The sequence below is a fragment of the Lepidochelys kempii genome, chromosome 2 (genome assembly GCF_965140285.1).
Source record: "Lepidochelys kempii isolate rLepKem1 chromosome 2, rLepKem1.hap1, whole genome shotgun sequence".
Lineage (NCBI taxonomy): Eukaryota > Metazoa > Chordata > Testudines > Cheloniidae > Lepidochelys > Lepidochelys kempii.
The window spans coordinates 27,454,393-27,471,835 of record NC_136381.1 but is presented as its reverse complement, the minus strand read 5'-3'; positions in this window follow the sequence as shown (position 1 = coordinate 27,471,835).

Below are 17,443 nucleotides of genomic sequence, written 5' to 3'. Positions count from 1 at the left end.
AGGGTTTGTGGCTCCCCACACTGCCCACGTGGCTCTTACCATGGCAAGGCTGCAGCCCCCCAGCCGGAGCCAGGTCGTGGTAAGAGCAAGGTGGGCAGCTGTGGGGATCTATGGATCCTCCTACCCTGGGCGGGGCCCACAGGACAGGGATATGGGACAGGGCCTGCTCTCGGGCCCCCTATCCTGGGCAGGTGGAGGGTCCATGGATCCTGGCCTGCTCCAGCTTCTGGCTTGGCCAGGGGTGTGGCCTTGGGTGGAAGAGGGGGGTCAGGGTGGGGCCTTGGGTGGAAGAGGCAGGGTGGGGCCATGGAGGGGCTGGAGCTCCTGCCCCCCCCCCCACTTTTGGGAAGGCTCTACCACCGTTTCCCCAGACCTTCCACATGCCCTTGGTGGCCTGCTCCAGGAGGTGGGGACATGGGCCAGGGGCTGCTCTTGGGCACCCCAGCCTCCTGCCCAGGGCAGGTGGAGGGTCCGGGACATCCCAAAGTGGCGTAAGGTCCCTGGGCAGCTCTCACGACGGCCTAGCTCCGGCTTCTAGCCTGGCCAGGGGGCAGGGCTTTGGGGGAAGAGAAGGAGTAGAGGTGGGACCACTGAGATGGGCCTGCACCAGGAACAGGCTGGCACCGTGGACAGGGGCTATATTCTAGCCACAAGTGCTAGAAACATACTTTTTCTTTAAGAATGACTGAAGTCATCACATGTCCACTTGACTTGAGTAGCTGCGGCTTTAAGGAAAACAATAATTATCATGAGACTCATGACAAAATCATGAGAGTTGGCAACACTGGCAGGGGACTGAGGGAAAATTAATTCAGCTCCTAATGTATGAACTCCAGTCTGATATTTTGTTTTTTCATATTAAATTGTCACAATGAAATGCCAACAAAACTTAATATGAATGCTAATGCCAGGGAAATCCATCAAATGCCAGAAACATTTAGTGAAAGAGCTGTGGGAAATATCTTAATATCCTGTGCATGCACATACAGAAAAGGAGCAGAGAGTGTGGTAAAGGGGATGGTACAGACATGAACAAAGCGTACTGATTCATGAAATTAAAAAGGCAGTTTTTAGAAAGGCCAGTCATCCCGTAGGTAGCTTTAACTTACCTCACCATCCCTTGCATGGCAAATAATCAGAGGAGGCTCTGATCCTGGCCTGGAACATTGTATCCAATATGTTAGGCAAAAACAGGCCTTTCATAATCAGGAAGTCTATCTGTATAGCTCTCTTCATGTCTGTAGACAGATAAGCAGATATAGTATAACACAGCATGGCTGACATAAGGCTTTATCAGGATATTGTTTGAGATGGTTACTTTACACAAAAATGATGAAGTTAGGCAGGATGAGTTAGGCAGGTCATCACAAACAGGTGTCAGGAACATACTCCAATCCCCATATGTCTATCCTTGTATTTATATGACCTTTATCAGCAGAGTATTTGAGGGTAGAATTGTATTATCCCCATTTAATAGATGAAGAAATGAGGCTCAAGATAGATTAAGTGATTTGCCTAAGGCTGTAGCAGATTGAAGAACAGAACCCAAATCTTCCAAGTTCTTATGTGGGGACTTAGCTACTAATCAAACTTCCTTCCTGAGGCCAGCCAGTACCATGGCCTTCTCTAGTCTCCCCACTGGTCTTTCAGCTTCTTCTCTTGGGTTCACCTGCTTCAGCCTGATGGCAACACAACTCAGTGAGATAGGACAGCTCTGCTCTTTCTCCTCAACCAAGAGTGAATGGTAATTGTAGGTTCCAGAAACTTTCTCTCTCCACAATTCTCTATGAGGTTATGAGGGTCTATTGCCTGAGAGCGGGGGGGAGGGCATGTCTGGGACAGTATGCAGACAACAGTAATCTTAAAAAAAAAACAAGATTTATTAAAAACAGACAGAAAATCAAATTAAAACAAAAGAAACAGTTTGCTTGACTTATCTAGATTAGCCCTTCTCAAAAAATAGGTACGGCATTTTCAGTTTAGTTACAGAGGGGGAAAAAAAGTGAAATACCTTTAAAGTAATCCTCTCTGACCAAACTGTCACCATCACTTTTTCCTCTAGAAACCTATTCCTCAGTTGTGTGACCTGGGGATTTGTTTTTCAAGTCTCCTTCTCAGAGCCTGTCTACTTGTCTGGATAGTCCTCTTCTGGCCATCCGTGCATCTCCCAAGTGTTAGAGGCCATTAACATAGCACAGTGATATTTCATTAACATTTACACAGATGAGTCTGATCAGCAGTCCCATTGGAGAGTCTCCGCGAGTTGCACTTTAACTGGAAAAGAGCTACATGTGACTCATTTGGCCACCATGTCATAAAACATACATTACTGACAGACCCTAGATCTTCTGTCATGCTCCCAAATACCATATTTTTCATTTATGGCACATATCTAGGAACTTTTTTAAATATCATTTTTATTGATTTTGAAATTAACGTTGCTATTTCCGTGCCCCTTCACCTGTCAGTTGAGGTTACTTTTTCTCCCCCAACTAGTTCCTCAGCTCCTCTTCCCTCCCCTGGCTTCACCTTGAATCAGAAATGGAGCTAAGACATTCCCTAACTCCCCCTACCAGTCCCCATCTATAATTTTAAGGATGTAAGATCAAGCATTCAAAAAAAAAATCAGGAAATTCCAGTAACGTTAACTCAGTCACCATGCATATGCTGTGTATTTTATGGTATACACTAATAACAAAGAGTAATACAGTGGGGTCATTAATGTGGATGTTCCCCACCTGCAGTAGTAAAATTTATCAGTATATTTGTGGTATTTACCATTCTAAGTATAATGAATACTACAAACAGAGTGGTAAAGGTAATTACTGTGGTACAGTATGCGTCAGTTTGTTAATGATGCCAACTGCAAATTAAGATTTACACTGAATGAAGAAAAAATAAAAAATAGGACTTATGTGCATTGTGGGAGATTTCACTTAATGCATGTTTTTATTAGGTTTTATCTTTAAAAATCCCCCAAATTAGCAGGAGAAAGAACATGAAAATCTAAAGGTGATCAGATATTGCAGGTTACAAACTCTGCTGGCTCCATTAGATGTCAACGAGGCAACTCGTATAAGAGCTACTGATTCAGGCCCATAACAGCTGTGCACTCAAATTCAGTGCATTGATGTTTAAGTGGACGCCAATAGATTAAAGGATATTTTCTGCCATGCTTGCTCGTTTATATATTTTTTTTAAACAGACCCATCTTTGTTAAATCAACTGCCCCCTTCCCTCCCCCTGCTTCCCCACCCCCCCTCCAAACAATAAGCTACCACCACTGAGGACTATGCCCATGCCAAGACTGCAGCCTTGGTTACTTTCACTGTAGCTCTATCTAGAACAGAGTGTGTATAATTGTTTTATTACACTCTCACTGAGTGTTTCAAAAGTAATGTATGTGTGGAAAGAGGGATTATAATGGTAACTCACTTGCAATTTTAACTTGAGTGAGTTCTGCCAAGTGCCCTCCTATCTTCACCAGGACTTTACCTCATGTTAGTTACCATGTGTTAGCTAACAAGAGTTAAGAACACACCTTTTTTTTCCCTAGCAAAGACATAACCTATAATGTATTTGATCTGAAGGCCTCATTTTACATGGTTGCAGGCAATTTATTCTGTTCAGCTCTATTTGAATTTGCATCTCTTAACTTTCACTTCCATTTATAGGAGAGAAGAACTTCCAAATCTCAAAGCAGTTCTGAGCCACGACTGTCTAAGTTCACCTAAATTTGCACTCAGAGCTTCTAAAATCATGAGCTATTATTATATTGATCCAAACCTAAGGCATCCTTAGTTTCATCAGAATAGTTATGCATGTTTGCAGACTTTTAGATAAACCTTTTTCTTTCTTGAAGAGGATCAATTATTGTATCTATAATATGTATGATGTGTGAAGAAAAAGGAAAATCCAGCTTTCCATCACAGCTGTTCTAAATCTGTGCCTGTAAAGCAACATCAAATATTGTAACATGGAGGAGCGGGGAAAAGGTCAAAGGAAAGGGGGGGAAATTAAACAGGGAGAAAATGGAAGTAACAAAGAGGAGCCTCCTAAAAGCAACAGAAAATTTGAAGACTAGCAGAAGTTGGAAGGTAGATATGGGGTCATATGGTTCATTCCTGCAAGGTGCTGAGCACTTTGGGCCAGAAGTACAAAGGTATTGAGGTGCATATAAGCACCTATTACAATTTACAAAGAAACTTAAGTGATTTAAGTACACAACTCCCTTTAACTTTCAGAGTACACATTCAAACCAGGCTCTTCTACTTCTGTCCTGAATGCCTAAACACTGGGCTATTGGCTACTATAGGGCTGTGTTGTTTTTCAGTTTCATCCTGAACCTGAGAAACCTTCCCCATTAAAGAACTGTCAAAACAATTATGTTTCTGTGAAAAGTTTAGGTTTCAAAAAATTAGCATTTTCTAATGAAAAAAAAAATCAAAAAATTCCCAAGCAGTTCTACTAAATTCCTTTGTAAATCTGGCCCTTTGGCCCCAATCCAGCAAAGCACTTAAAGATGCTTAGCTTTGAGTAGTTCAATTGATTTCAATGGGCTTAGGATCAAGTCCTTAAACCATAGCACAATGTTGTTGTGCAGCATTAGATGAATGCTGTATTCACCTTAGCAGTGGCTGCATTTCAGAGGAAGATGAAATCACCACCATACGTAATTTGTTAATCACTTTGGGATTCTTCAGGATAAAAAAAAACCACACACACACACACAAAAAACACCACGTAGGCCAAGATTTGCAAACTTCAGTGTTGAAAGGAAGACAATTAAGTTTATGTGAAGGCACCTACCTACATTCAAGATTGTGAGGCACTCAGACACTTCAGTAATAGAGATGCCGTAAGTTCCTAGTGTAGTCAGATGTATAGCTAACAAAGCAGCCTGATTTGCACAGGTGATGAACCTTGCAACTCCCACAGACTTCATCTTTCTGCTCTGTGTTGCCCTGATCATTGGACACACAATTAATCTGTTACTGATTTGAATTTGTTTTGATTTCAGCTTCAATCTCCTCCCTGGTTCATTTTACTTTATTTGTTGTGACTACAAAAAGAAAAAAAAGAGAAAAAAAAAGAAACTGTGATATGCTAATTTGCAGATGAAACAAACAGTTAAAGTAAAATGAGGATATTTTAGAATAGAGAGGGAATTTCTGTCAAATAAAATAGAATAATTTACTATATAATTAGATGGTTCTTCAGATTTCTTACCAAAAGCATTTCTCTCTGCCAGAGCCTGTTACCACAATACACGAACACACAGAGTAAAGATAAAAGAGTTCTGCTCTGGGTCATTGTTAAATGGAGTTTATTTCAGATGATTAGATATCAATTTCAATAAAGTGTGTTTGAAAAGGTAGAAGAGTGATGACTATGCAAAAGTTTGCAGTATAGATCGACTCCTAGATTAGATAGAACAGGAGGTGCCTTGTATAAAAGGACTGGTTAGAGATCAGTACAACTACTATGAGAATAAGGACAAAGGTGTAAATTACATACATGTCATGGGTTCAGGGCTACCTGCACCTTGTGTCCTCTACTGGTTTCTTATTCAGTACACTCCTTCCAGACCTTAGACCATCTCTCTGGGGTAGTATTCATAGAATAATAGAAGTTTAGGGTTGGAAGAGACCTCAGGAGGTCATCTAGTTCAACCCCCTGCTCAAACTAGGACCAACCCCAAATAAATCATCCCAGCCAGGGCTTTGTCAAGTCCGTCCATAAAAACCTCTAAGGATGGAGATTCCACCACTTCCCTAGGTAACCCGTTCCAGTGCTTCACCCCTCTCCTTGTGAAATAGTTTTTCCTAATATCTAACCTAGACCTCCCCCACTGCAACTTGAGACCATTACTCCTTGTTCTGTAATCTACCACCACTTTGAACAGCCTAGCTCAATCCTCTTTGGAACCCCATTTCAGGTAGTTGAAGGCTGCTATCAACCACCCCACCACCACCAGTCTTCTCTTCTGCAGACTAAATAAGCCCAGTTCCCTCAGCCTCTCCTCATAAGTCATGTGCCCCAGTCCCCTAGTCATTTTTGTTGCCCTCCGCTGGACTCGCTCCAATTCGTCCACATCCTTTCTGTAATGGGGGGCCCAAAACTAGATGCAATACTCCAGATGTGGCCTCACCATTGCTGAATAGAAGGGAATAATCACTTTCTTTGATCTGCTGGCAATGATCCTACTAATGCAGCCCAATATGCCATTAGCCTTCTTGGCAACAAGGGCACACTGTTGACTCATATCCAGCTTCTCGTCTACTGTAATCCCCCGGTCCTTTCCTGCAGAACTGCCACTTAGCCAGTCAGTCCCCAGCCTGTAGCAGTGCACGGGATTCTTCTGTCCTAAGTGCAGGACCCTGCACTTGTCCTTGTTGAACCTCATCAGATTTCTTTTGGCCCAATCCTCCAACTTGTCTAGGTCACTCTAGACCCTATCCCTACCCTCCAGCATATCTACCTCTCCCCCACATCTTAGTATTATCTGTGTACTTGCTGAGGGTGCAGTCTATCCCATCATCCAGATCATTAATGAAGATGTTGAACAAAACTGGCCCCAGGAGAGACCCCTGGGGCACTCTGCTTGTTACCGGTTGTCAACTAGACATGGAGCCACTGATCACTACCTGTTGAGCCTGACAATCTAGCCAGCTTTCTATCCACCTTATAGTCCATTCATCCAGTCCATACTTTTTTAACTTGCTGGCAAGAATACTGTGGGAGATGGTATCAAAAGCATTGCTAAAGTCTAGATATATCACGTCCATCACTTTCCCCATATCCACAGAGCCAGTTATCTCATCATAGAAGGCAATCAGGTTGGTCAGGAATGACTTGCCCTTGGTGAATCCAAGTTGACTATTCCTGATCACCTTCCTCTCCTCTAAGTGCTTCAAAATGGATTCCTTGAGGACCTGCTCTGTGATTTTTCCAGGGACTGAGGTGAGGCTAACCACTCTGTAGTTCCCCAGATTCTCCTTCTTGCCTTTTTTAAAGATGGGCACTATATTTGCCTTTTTTCAGTCATCCAGGACCTCCCCCAATCACCACAAGTTTTCAAAGATAATGGCCAATGACTCTGCAATCACATCAGCCAATTCCCTCAGCGCCCTTGGATGCACTGCATCTGGCCCCATGGACATATGCATGTCCAGCCTTTCTAAATAGTCCTTAACCTGTTCTTTCACCACTGAGGGCTGTTTCTTTCCTCCCCATACTGTGCTGCCCAGTGCTGCAGTCTGGAAGCTGACCTTGTCTGTGAAGACTGAGGCAAAAAAGCATTGAGTATTTCAGCTTTTTCCACATCTGTCACTAGGTTCCTCCCCCATTCAGTAAGGGTCCCACACTTTCCCTGACTTTCTTCTTGTTGCTAACATACCTGTAGAAACCCTTCTTGTTACCCGTCACATCCCTTGCTAGCTGCAACTCCAATTGTGCTTTGGCCTTCCTGATTACACCCCTGCAATTCTTAGTCTGGGTCCCTGGGCTACAGCACCTGTGAACCAACTGTGATTGCTCAGGTCTGACTGAGCTTGGCTACATGCAGTTCTTCTCTTTGGGAGCTCTGAGCATGGGTGAATATAGTGACCCCAGACAGTCTTCTTAAAAACAAAGTATTGTTTAACCTAAACCGTAGGAACTCAGCACAGCATATGAGAAAAGGGTTGTATAATCTATACTCATAATTACGTTAACTAAAGACTTAGGCAGAACTATCTTACCCAGCCTCTGAAGCTGGAGGCTCAATCTCCTCCCCAACATTCTCTGCCTCAGTCTCCCCTTAACCATGTGAGCTCCTTGAGAGAGCATCTCTGTCTTTAAACACCACTGAGGCTTTCAATCTTCCTACCTCATAGAAATTGAGCCCTCCTGGTAAAAATGTGTCTGGTATGCTAAGTTGGTGGCCAAGCCAGGGGATCAAAGTGACTGTCTCTTCATTGTTCCCCAAGTGTTACCAGGAGGTGTGACTATCAGGAATCAAGCCCCTTCCAGTGTGTATTTCCTGACAAACATGATAGTGAATATAAGCATACTGTACACAAAACAATAACCCAGTCAAAATACAGCATTCAGAAACTATTATACGCAACTCCAAACCTGTCACACTCTTTCCTGTTGGAGCCTACTAGTCTGGTGTTTTCTTACCACCTTGCAGACTCCTGATTTACAAATTGCTTGGCTACTGGCTCAATGGAGACAGCAGGAGTAGACAGATACATTGTGTGTTCTTTGTATGGATGTGATAAGGCACCTCATGCTGTAGGAAAGTCAACATAGGGACCATTGCAAAAAGAAGCTGTAACTAAGTTAAGTGAATAGTCTCAATGAGGCCTTCTGGAATTTTTTTCATTCTAACTTCACTTTCTTTAGTTATTCCAAACTGCTGCTCCCAAAATCATCTTTCCACCTGTCGCTTTTACTATGTCACCTCCCACCCCACACTTTATGAGTGAGCTTCTTTTTAGTTCCTAGTTTGCTGCACGTCAAGTTCAGAATCTTGTCCTTGTTTTCAAGGTCTTAAACCACACAATCTCCTCTGACCAGAACTGGCTCTAGGCACCAGCAAAGCAAGCACGTGCTTGGGATGGCACATTTCCAGGGGCAGCATTCCGGCCATCCTTTTTTTTCCTGGAAAAATCCACCAATGTACAAAAAAAAAAAAATACATGAAGATCAAAAAAATCTCCAGTAGTGTGATAGGAGTGTGACATGAAAATTATTGTGTCACATCGTAACACGGTCAGTCACTCATAATGTGAACGTGTGTAAATATGTAAATGTTAATGGTTATTGATTAATTAAATCAGGAATCATGATTACTTGTGTGTACTGTGCCGCCCTATTAGTGCCATTCACACCAATTTCCATGCCGTGTTGGTGCCAGGGCTAAATTGCTGGGACAAAAACAAAAACGACTTTCCTATGCTGCCTACCGGCAACAAAGAGAGAAACGGCAAAAAGAATTAGAAAAAACTCTCGTACTTCAAATAATTATTTTTAAAAAGTCGACAATCAAGGAGAAAGCTCTAAGCAATGCATTGAAAGTGATTATTCATCAACTGATGATCAAACCAAAGACTATCTTTATCAATGGTTAAAGATGAACAACAATCCAATCAAAGATTATCTTCGCTAACTGATAAAGACAATCACAATCCATCCAAAGATTTACTTCTTCAGCTGAAGAGTCCAGAAATGAAGAACTGTTATCCAAATCTAAAACTGAAGAACAATTATTGGAAGGTGGAGAGACTGAAATAGGATCGGATCCAAGTATATGGCCGACAATAATTACTGATGCAATGCTAATGATTATTGTGAAAAAAGGTCCTTCAAATCTAGATCCTACATTTGAATATCCACTTAATGAGTCAAATCTTTGATTTATGCCATCCAGTATGAAGAAAAAAAAAGAAAAATAGGTAACAAATGAATAGATCGTAGTTAGTGTATTCACAGACCAAAGATATAGTATTTTTGTTTTTGGATGTAGCTATAACTTCCACTGAAGAAAGATTTTAATCAGTTGTGTGGTCATTGCGAAACTTTTGAATTTGTATATGATATTGGAAAAATTAAAAATCAGTTTTCCAAAAAAGACCTCATGAAGCGCTGCCAAGACCTACATTTAGTGCTCAGTACTGATAACGCTGCTGACATTGATGGAGTAGAATTGTATGATGAATTAATAGCTTTATCTGAGCTAATAAGTCCTAAAACTTCTCTAAAAGTATTAGAATTTATAGCAAGAAATGATTTTTTCACTCCAAACACTGCTATAGCATTACACATTCTTTTAACATTACCAGTATCAGTGGCTTCTGGTGAGCGCAGTTTTCAAAACTGATATTACTAAAAAATTATTTGAGGTCCACCATGTCTCAGAATCATTTGTCAGGAGTCGCATTAATTTCAGTTGAAAGTACCATGGCAAAAGATTTAGATTTCACTGAATTATTAAAAGACTATCAAGTATAAAAACCAGAAACATTCAGTTCATATAAATTCTTTTAATTTATGAGAAACTGGGTGCACCGGAAGACACGAACGTTTTTCATTACAGTGTATAGTTGAACCTAAATTGTTTGTAATTGTAATTTTGTTAAAATTAAATGAGTATACTAGTAGGAAATTGTTTTATTTCACTAACTACAAATTCTCTGTTTTCATTTTTTTTTTAAATTTTAAACAGTAAACCCCCCCAAAAAAACAAACAAACAAAAAAACCATTGCAAAGTGCAGACATGTGTAAAAGACAAAAAAAGGGGGGGCAGCCAAAAATTTTTTTGCTTGGGGTGGCAAAAACCAGTGATCTTATGACCATTCATTAGCCTTTCCTGAGTCAAAATATAATAAAGAAAAAAGAAAAAGTAACAGAAGCTCAATTCATAAAGCAATAGATATGTATATTTTTATCCCTTTGTCCTGATATAAGTAATAATAATTGTTGTATTAATTTAAATGTCTTGCCCATTGTAATTTGTTTAGCTACATGCCTATAGGACTTTTCCATAAAGGGAAAAACTAATGGTGCTGGATTCATCTAGAGTCTTGGTCTAGTGTCTGAGCTGACCAATCTAAGTGAACACCAATATCAGAATAGCAAGATTAATGTTGGCTAGCTAATCCCCGCAAACACAGGATCCCTGTGGTGCAACCTGGAACTGGCGTACTGCTTAGGGTAATGCTGAGCCCTCTGTCCCACCAAGCTGGGCTCCCTCTCAAACTGTGATGCTATGACAAGCTGCAAACCTCTGGCAGGTACTGCACTTACACAGACATCCACAGGCAGGGACACACCCAACTGAATTACGTGAATGCTTCTCCCAGCCACTCATGGACTAACAATAGAGAGGCTTCAGCCAATTCCCCCCAGCTTCCCCGCTTTACACCCCAGAGCTGTACCATTTTGCCCTGGTCAGAAGCCAGGGTAAGTTTATTACCCAGTCTGCCCATTCCTCAATGTGGAGAAGACACACACTAGCCTTTGCAACTGGGCTGAGATTTCCCAAGCAATTCAACCAAAACACATTGTTTTAGGTAATGTATAGAACAGATTATTAACTCCAGAAAGATAGCTTTTAAGTGATTATAAATGGTAGGCATAAAAAAATCAGAGAAAGTTGCAAAAGAAAATAAAAGAAAAACACACAATCTAAATCTTAAACCTTATTACATTAGGCAGTATTTAGATCAGCAATTTTCTCACCCCACTGGATGTTACAGTTCTTAATGCACAGGCTTTTCCTTAAGCCTGGACCAGTCTCCTCAGATGACCTTTGTCTTCTTGGTGTTCCCGTTGCCTTCAGCAAAGGTGGGGGAGGAGAAAGGCAAAGGCCTGCTGTTACTGTGCCCTATTTTATATCCTTAGTTCATGTGCTGATAAGACACTTGCCCAGACATGTCCTGGTGGGCTGGGTGAGTCACTGGGTTGAGCAATCCCCCTGGCATGGTCATGTGCTGAGTCATAGGATCGGGTAGTCCCCATTGTGTGGTACTTGCACAACTATTATTGAATTGTAAATCCCTTGATTACAACTCCCCTGCTGATTAATGGTCACTGAACACCCTCCTGGGCAGGGGTGGTCCTTTGTATGTCACTAGCAAATTTACAGCATATTTCAGTAACAACCCTACAGCAAAATCTCATAACTTCATACACACTAACGATATACAAATTTGGACAAACAATGGGTTTCAGCAGATCATGACCTTTCATAAGATATCTTACATGGCATGCTTGGTGTGAAATATCACAACCATATATGAATGAAGAATATGGGGGTTATAGGGTGCCATTTTGAGGTACAGCGTGTCACACTCCCAAAGGCAGAATTTCCTATAAAAGAACTAGGCATAATAAAAGAATGTTATTCTAGAATCATCCTGATCTTCTGTCCGAATCACTCTGAGATCCTCGGTGATATGCCTGGACAAATCATCATAAAAGCCAAAGAAAATATGTGGTTAAGTTTAATATCTGGAAGAAAAATTATTCAACCCCATGAACAAACAATGTAGCTGAACAAATCAACTACAAATGTGGTAGTATGTGACCATGTGGTCCTTTTCAAGGAGCGCATGCTAAGTGAACAGTAGCAAGAAATAGCAATATGATCTGAAGCTGGACAAAAACAGTTTAACAGCGATGAGGATTGCAGCAGGATCAAAATAAAAACTTGCCGATAAAAAAGCGGTGTTTGGTGAAAGTGGTAAACTATTGAATATGAATAAGAAACTAATATATTTAATTAAATAAATTACTTCTGATATGGAGGAGAATCCTTTTTGCACATGGAGTTTGAAACTTTTGCAGACCCTTCCGCTAGGGTAATGAATTGGACTGATGTTCAAGTGCTCTTATATGAGAAAGTTAGACATATGGTACCACCACCATGTCTTACTGTTGAGAGGGGCACCCTCAACACCCATCATCTGAAAATTAAAGTTTCCTTTGAAATATAAAGACTCAGATTGAAGACCTTTTGACTTGCATATATGTAAATATGGCCCCGTATATGTGATCAAATGCTCCCTGCTGCATATGCCCTGCATACAGGAATAATGATCCACATTAATGGAAAATATCATTGGCGGTGTCATAAATATAAAGGGAAAGGTAAACACCTTTAAAATCCCTGCTGGCCAGAGGAAAAACCCTTTCACCTGTAAAGGGTTAAGAAGCTAGGATAACCTTGCTGGCAACTGACCAAAATGACCAATGAGGAGACAAGATACTTTCAAAGCTGGAGGGGGGGAGAAACAAAGGTTCTCTCTGCCTGTGTGATGCTTTTGCTGGGAACAGAAAAGGAATGGAGTCTTTCAATTTAGTAAGTAATCTAGCTAGATATGCGTTAGATTCTGTTTTGTTTAAATGGCTGATAAAATAAGCTGTGCTGAATGGAATGTGTATTCCTGTTTTTGTGTCTTTTTGTAACTTAAGGTTTTGCCTAGAGGGATTCTCTAGGTTTAGAATCTGATTACCCTGTAAGGTATTTACCATCCTGATTTTACAGAGGTGATTCTTTTACTTTTTCTTTGATTAAAATTCTTCTTTTAAGAACCTGATTGCTTTTTCATTGTTCTTAAGATCCAAGGGTTTAAGTCTGTGTTCACCCATGCAAATTGGTGAGGATTTTTATCAAGCCTTCCCCAGGAAAGGGGATGTAGGGTTTGGGAGGATTTTGTGGGGGAGGGGGGGGAAGACATTTCCAAACGGGCTCTTTCCCTGTTATATATTTATTAGACGCTTGGTGGTGGCAGCAATAAAGTCCAAGGGCAAAAGGTAAAATAGTTTGTACCTTGGGGAAGTTTTAACCTAAGCTAGTAAAAATAAGCTTCAGGGATTTTTCATGCAGTTCCCCACATCTGTACCCTAGAGTTCAGAGTGGGGAAGGAACCTTGACAGGAGGTTTTCTTTTTTGTTTGGTTGTTTGTTTGCTCTTTGTTCACTGATCCTGTTTTAGATACTAGTTAGCTTTGATTTCATTCCCAAAGCATTTGATTTTATCTTGTGCTAAAATGTAGGGACAAAACTTGAAAGGAAAATGGTAGAGTTGCTTTTTGACACTAGTTTGTCAGATTCTGAAATACTAAAAAAGCTTCTGGTGCTTTCCTTTACGAATTTCAATTCTAAAATCTTGTTAGTATTAATGAAAACAGCATAAAAGATGAGAGCAGAATATTGAGCAGTCCCAAGATTCTTTGTGTGCATGTGACAGTGAAAGAGACGCAGAGCACATATTTTTTAAAAAAAATCAAATGAGAGAACAAGACATTGGAAACAGCTCAAATGTCTTGTTAAAATGGCCACTTACAGTATTTCAGCTTTTTCAAAGACCCTTCAGGGGAAACCTCTTATAAGCAAAGTTTAATTGGCTAAGGATCGTATTAGGCTATTTGTCCAGCACTGAGTTACAATAATAAACCTTGTACTTAAGGAGGTCAGTGATGTCTTATAAGGAGATACTGACTGTACATTTTTAAAGCCATTTATGTATAAGATAGTTCGTTAAACTATCCAGGCATTGCGTGTCCTCTAACTGTAGGAAGGATAACAATAGGTTTATAATAATTGCATAATATTTACTGAGATAGATTAATATTCACAAACTAAGGTAATTAAATGCTGATTATCTTTTCTAGCTGCTTAGCAACCCCATAATTTAGGTTCTATCAGCATTACTATTTCTCTGGGTTCATAACTGCACAGTAATAAAACTAAAGAAACCCTATTTGGCTATTTTTAGGTTATAATATAATGTTTAACAGTTTTATAAGTATCAAAAAGTATACAACCATTGTATATGCAACTATATGTAATATATATAACCTTACTCATCGAGATGCACTGTGTGTATCTTGCTATATCTATATATTCACATAAATATATATCTGTACCTCTATATGCACATCCAAAATAAGTATGGAGAGCTTGATAGATATAGCAATGGTTATACATACTTACTAATACTCAGTAGTATTGAAAACAAGAGAGTTTGTTTAAAAAGAAGAGAGGAGTCTATAAGATGAAATAGAAATCTGATGGGAGGATTACAGAACCATAATCAAACTGCTGGGGCATGCAGGTCTTTCATAGGCAAGCAGATATGACTGTATCGTTTCCAGTTGTTCCTGTTGGATAAAGTTAATAATTTCTCCATAAGTCCCATGATAGAGAGGTCTATAAGACCATCTTAATTCCATTATCTCAGAATGACTTTTTTGCCTACCAGAATTGAGGCTGTCACTCATTTCTTGATGTTGATAGGGAGTACCAGCATATTTAGTGACCCAGGTGAACAGGATGAGGGTAGGATGTTGACACCCAACCAAAGATGCCATTCCATTAATTAGGCAGGGATTTTTTGCAGGTATTCATAATATAAGAGGGTTTGACTTTTTTTTGCCTGCCAGCATTTATTCTTTACAAGATCAGCCTTGTGTAAATGCTCTCAGTCCTATGATATTTGTGTAACATTTTAATTGGGGATCTTAAAGGGAGGGAGCTGTAGGTGTCCTTCATTTTCTGCCAGATGTTTCCCATGTTTCTGCTGAAACAGGAGCACTTCTTTCCTCTATTTTCCTCTTCAGCTAATGCATTAATAAGGACACTAGGAAAAAATGAGCCAATTGTAACAATATACCACATAGCTGACCTTGTTACCACATTTTTTAATGAAGTCCTCTCGGTGGGGATGCAAGCCAGGCTGCCTCCTGTCTGTAACTCTAAGTGGAGTTCTGAAGAAGAGAGCTATATAGCCTTGGTATCTAGCATTTATGACTGTATTAAAAGGTGCATATTCTCCTGCCTTCAGTTGCAGTATATCGTTTACCTTGGATATCCCATTTTCTAGCCACAAATATTTGTATAGGTTTAGCTTCATTTTCAGGAAAGGTTAAGAAACTCATGAGCCATCACACCAAATAACTTTAATTCCGATGCTTGGATTGGATACACTTGTGGGTTTTTAAAAATGTACTATTTCTCTCTTCATTTCAGTATCGAAGTATTTGTAAGGGATATTGTTAAGTGGATACACTATAATTTTTATGAATTGACAGGTTTTTGTTGTGGTTAAAGTCCTTTTAATTGCAGCTGCTTGCAAATAATGTTGTATTATCAGGAGTTGAGGTTATTTAGCACCCTGCTAGAGGTGCTCAATATATTTACACCCACAGACCCTAAACATAACTCAGCTAATCTTCGCCCAGCTTCTGCTAGCTTGGTCATGGGGGAGGTTTCCTTTTGACTCACTAGTATTAGGTATTGGTGAGAAGAACACAGATCCCAGGTTGAGTCTCAGCTGTGTTAAAGTGGTGTATCCAACACACAACAAATAAGAGGACTCTCCTAATTGGACAAGTCCATTCTAGTGTCTGACTGCCAGCTGCTAGACAGGAAACCTTCTTGTGTTAGCGTTAGATCTTGTAAGGTTAATTCCCTAAGCACTGAGCAGGTGTTTTATAGCGCACTCAGTTGGGATTTCCTAAGAGCTCAGCAGATCCTTTGCTTGAGGTGAGAGTAACAAACTTTCAAATCCTTGCTTATGTCTGCAGTAAAGAAATTGGTTTCAGTTTCCCACACTCATACTTCTTTGGAAGGGCTGAAAAGTCTGCAGTCAGATTATACCGCCCCCCACATAATTCTGATTCTAACTAATAGGTAAGAGTTTGTGTACAGAAAAGAGCAGTGTGGTAGTGGCCGCCTGCTGATCATCTGATTACAAATGTATCTTTTCTTTATCTTAAATGGAACAATTATAATCTCCATATAGGTTTATTGCCTCTGATAAGAATGGTTATGCTTTCACATACAGCATGTTGCAAGTGATTAATGACGTACAGGGTTTCACAAGATGTTCAGAAACTAAAATCTGTTGCCAGCTCCTCAGCAAGGTTGCAGTGAAGTCATCTTAGGATCCAACCTTGTAGAGCTTTTACAGCTCACTGTGTGCTGACGTCATATGGTAGGAAGCGAACATCCTCAACTAAAACTTAAGGGTTTGAGAATGAGAAATCGATTGATACCAGTTGGAACAAATGCCTTTTTAAGGTAAAATTGGGATTCAACAAAATTTAAGTTTGGAGATGACCACTTGATTAATTTTTACACTGTAGAAACTCTTTTATGCCTGTTAGGATCCGCATTATCTGGGGATGATAATGGACAGCACAAGGATGAATGAGAAGAAGTCTGAATCTTTCTGTAAAATTCTAGTCATTCTATTTGGAAGGGGAAATGTCAGGACTACATTGTTAACCCCTTTGCTGCTGCAGAAGGTGGCACACCTTTAAAGTGCGAAGACTGAACATCAGCATATGCCTATGGAGCAACACTGGAAGTGCATTTTGACTAGGGCGACCACCCATCCCATTTTGGCCAGGACAGTCCCTTTTTTAGGCCCTGTCCCAACTTTTTTGACAAAACTGGGCATTTGTCCCATTTGCTCTTGCCAGCTGTTGGCAAGAGCAAATCGGACACATGCCCAGTTTTGTCAAAAAAGTGGGGCAGGACCCCTAGCGGGGTATGGAGGAACGTATGGAGGAGGGGAGAGTGAGTGGCAGCACCAGCCCTCCACTGGAGGTAGGGCTTGGGAGAGCGACTTGGGCCACCCTGCGTGCCCTGCATGCAGGGAGAAAAGGGGGCCTTGGGTGGTCTCATGTGTGGCTCGGACCACCAGCTGCGGGCACAGGTGGGCAGTGGGGGGGCTGGGGCTGGCCCCAGGGGGAGGGAGACCTCAGCTAGGCCTCATGTGGGTGGGAGACAGGAAGGGTTTGGGCCAGCCCTGCATGGAGAGGTGGGCGAATCAGGCTGGCTCAAAGGTGTCCTGTTTTCCCAGGGTCACCCTAATTTTCACCCAATTTACACAAGAATCACAGTGATTTACCTGCAAAATTCTGTATCTTGGTAAAGTCATTA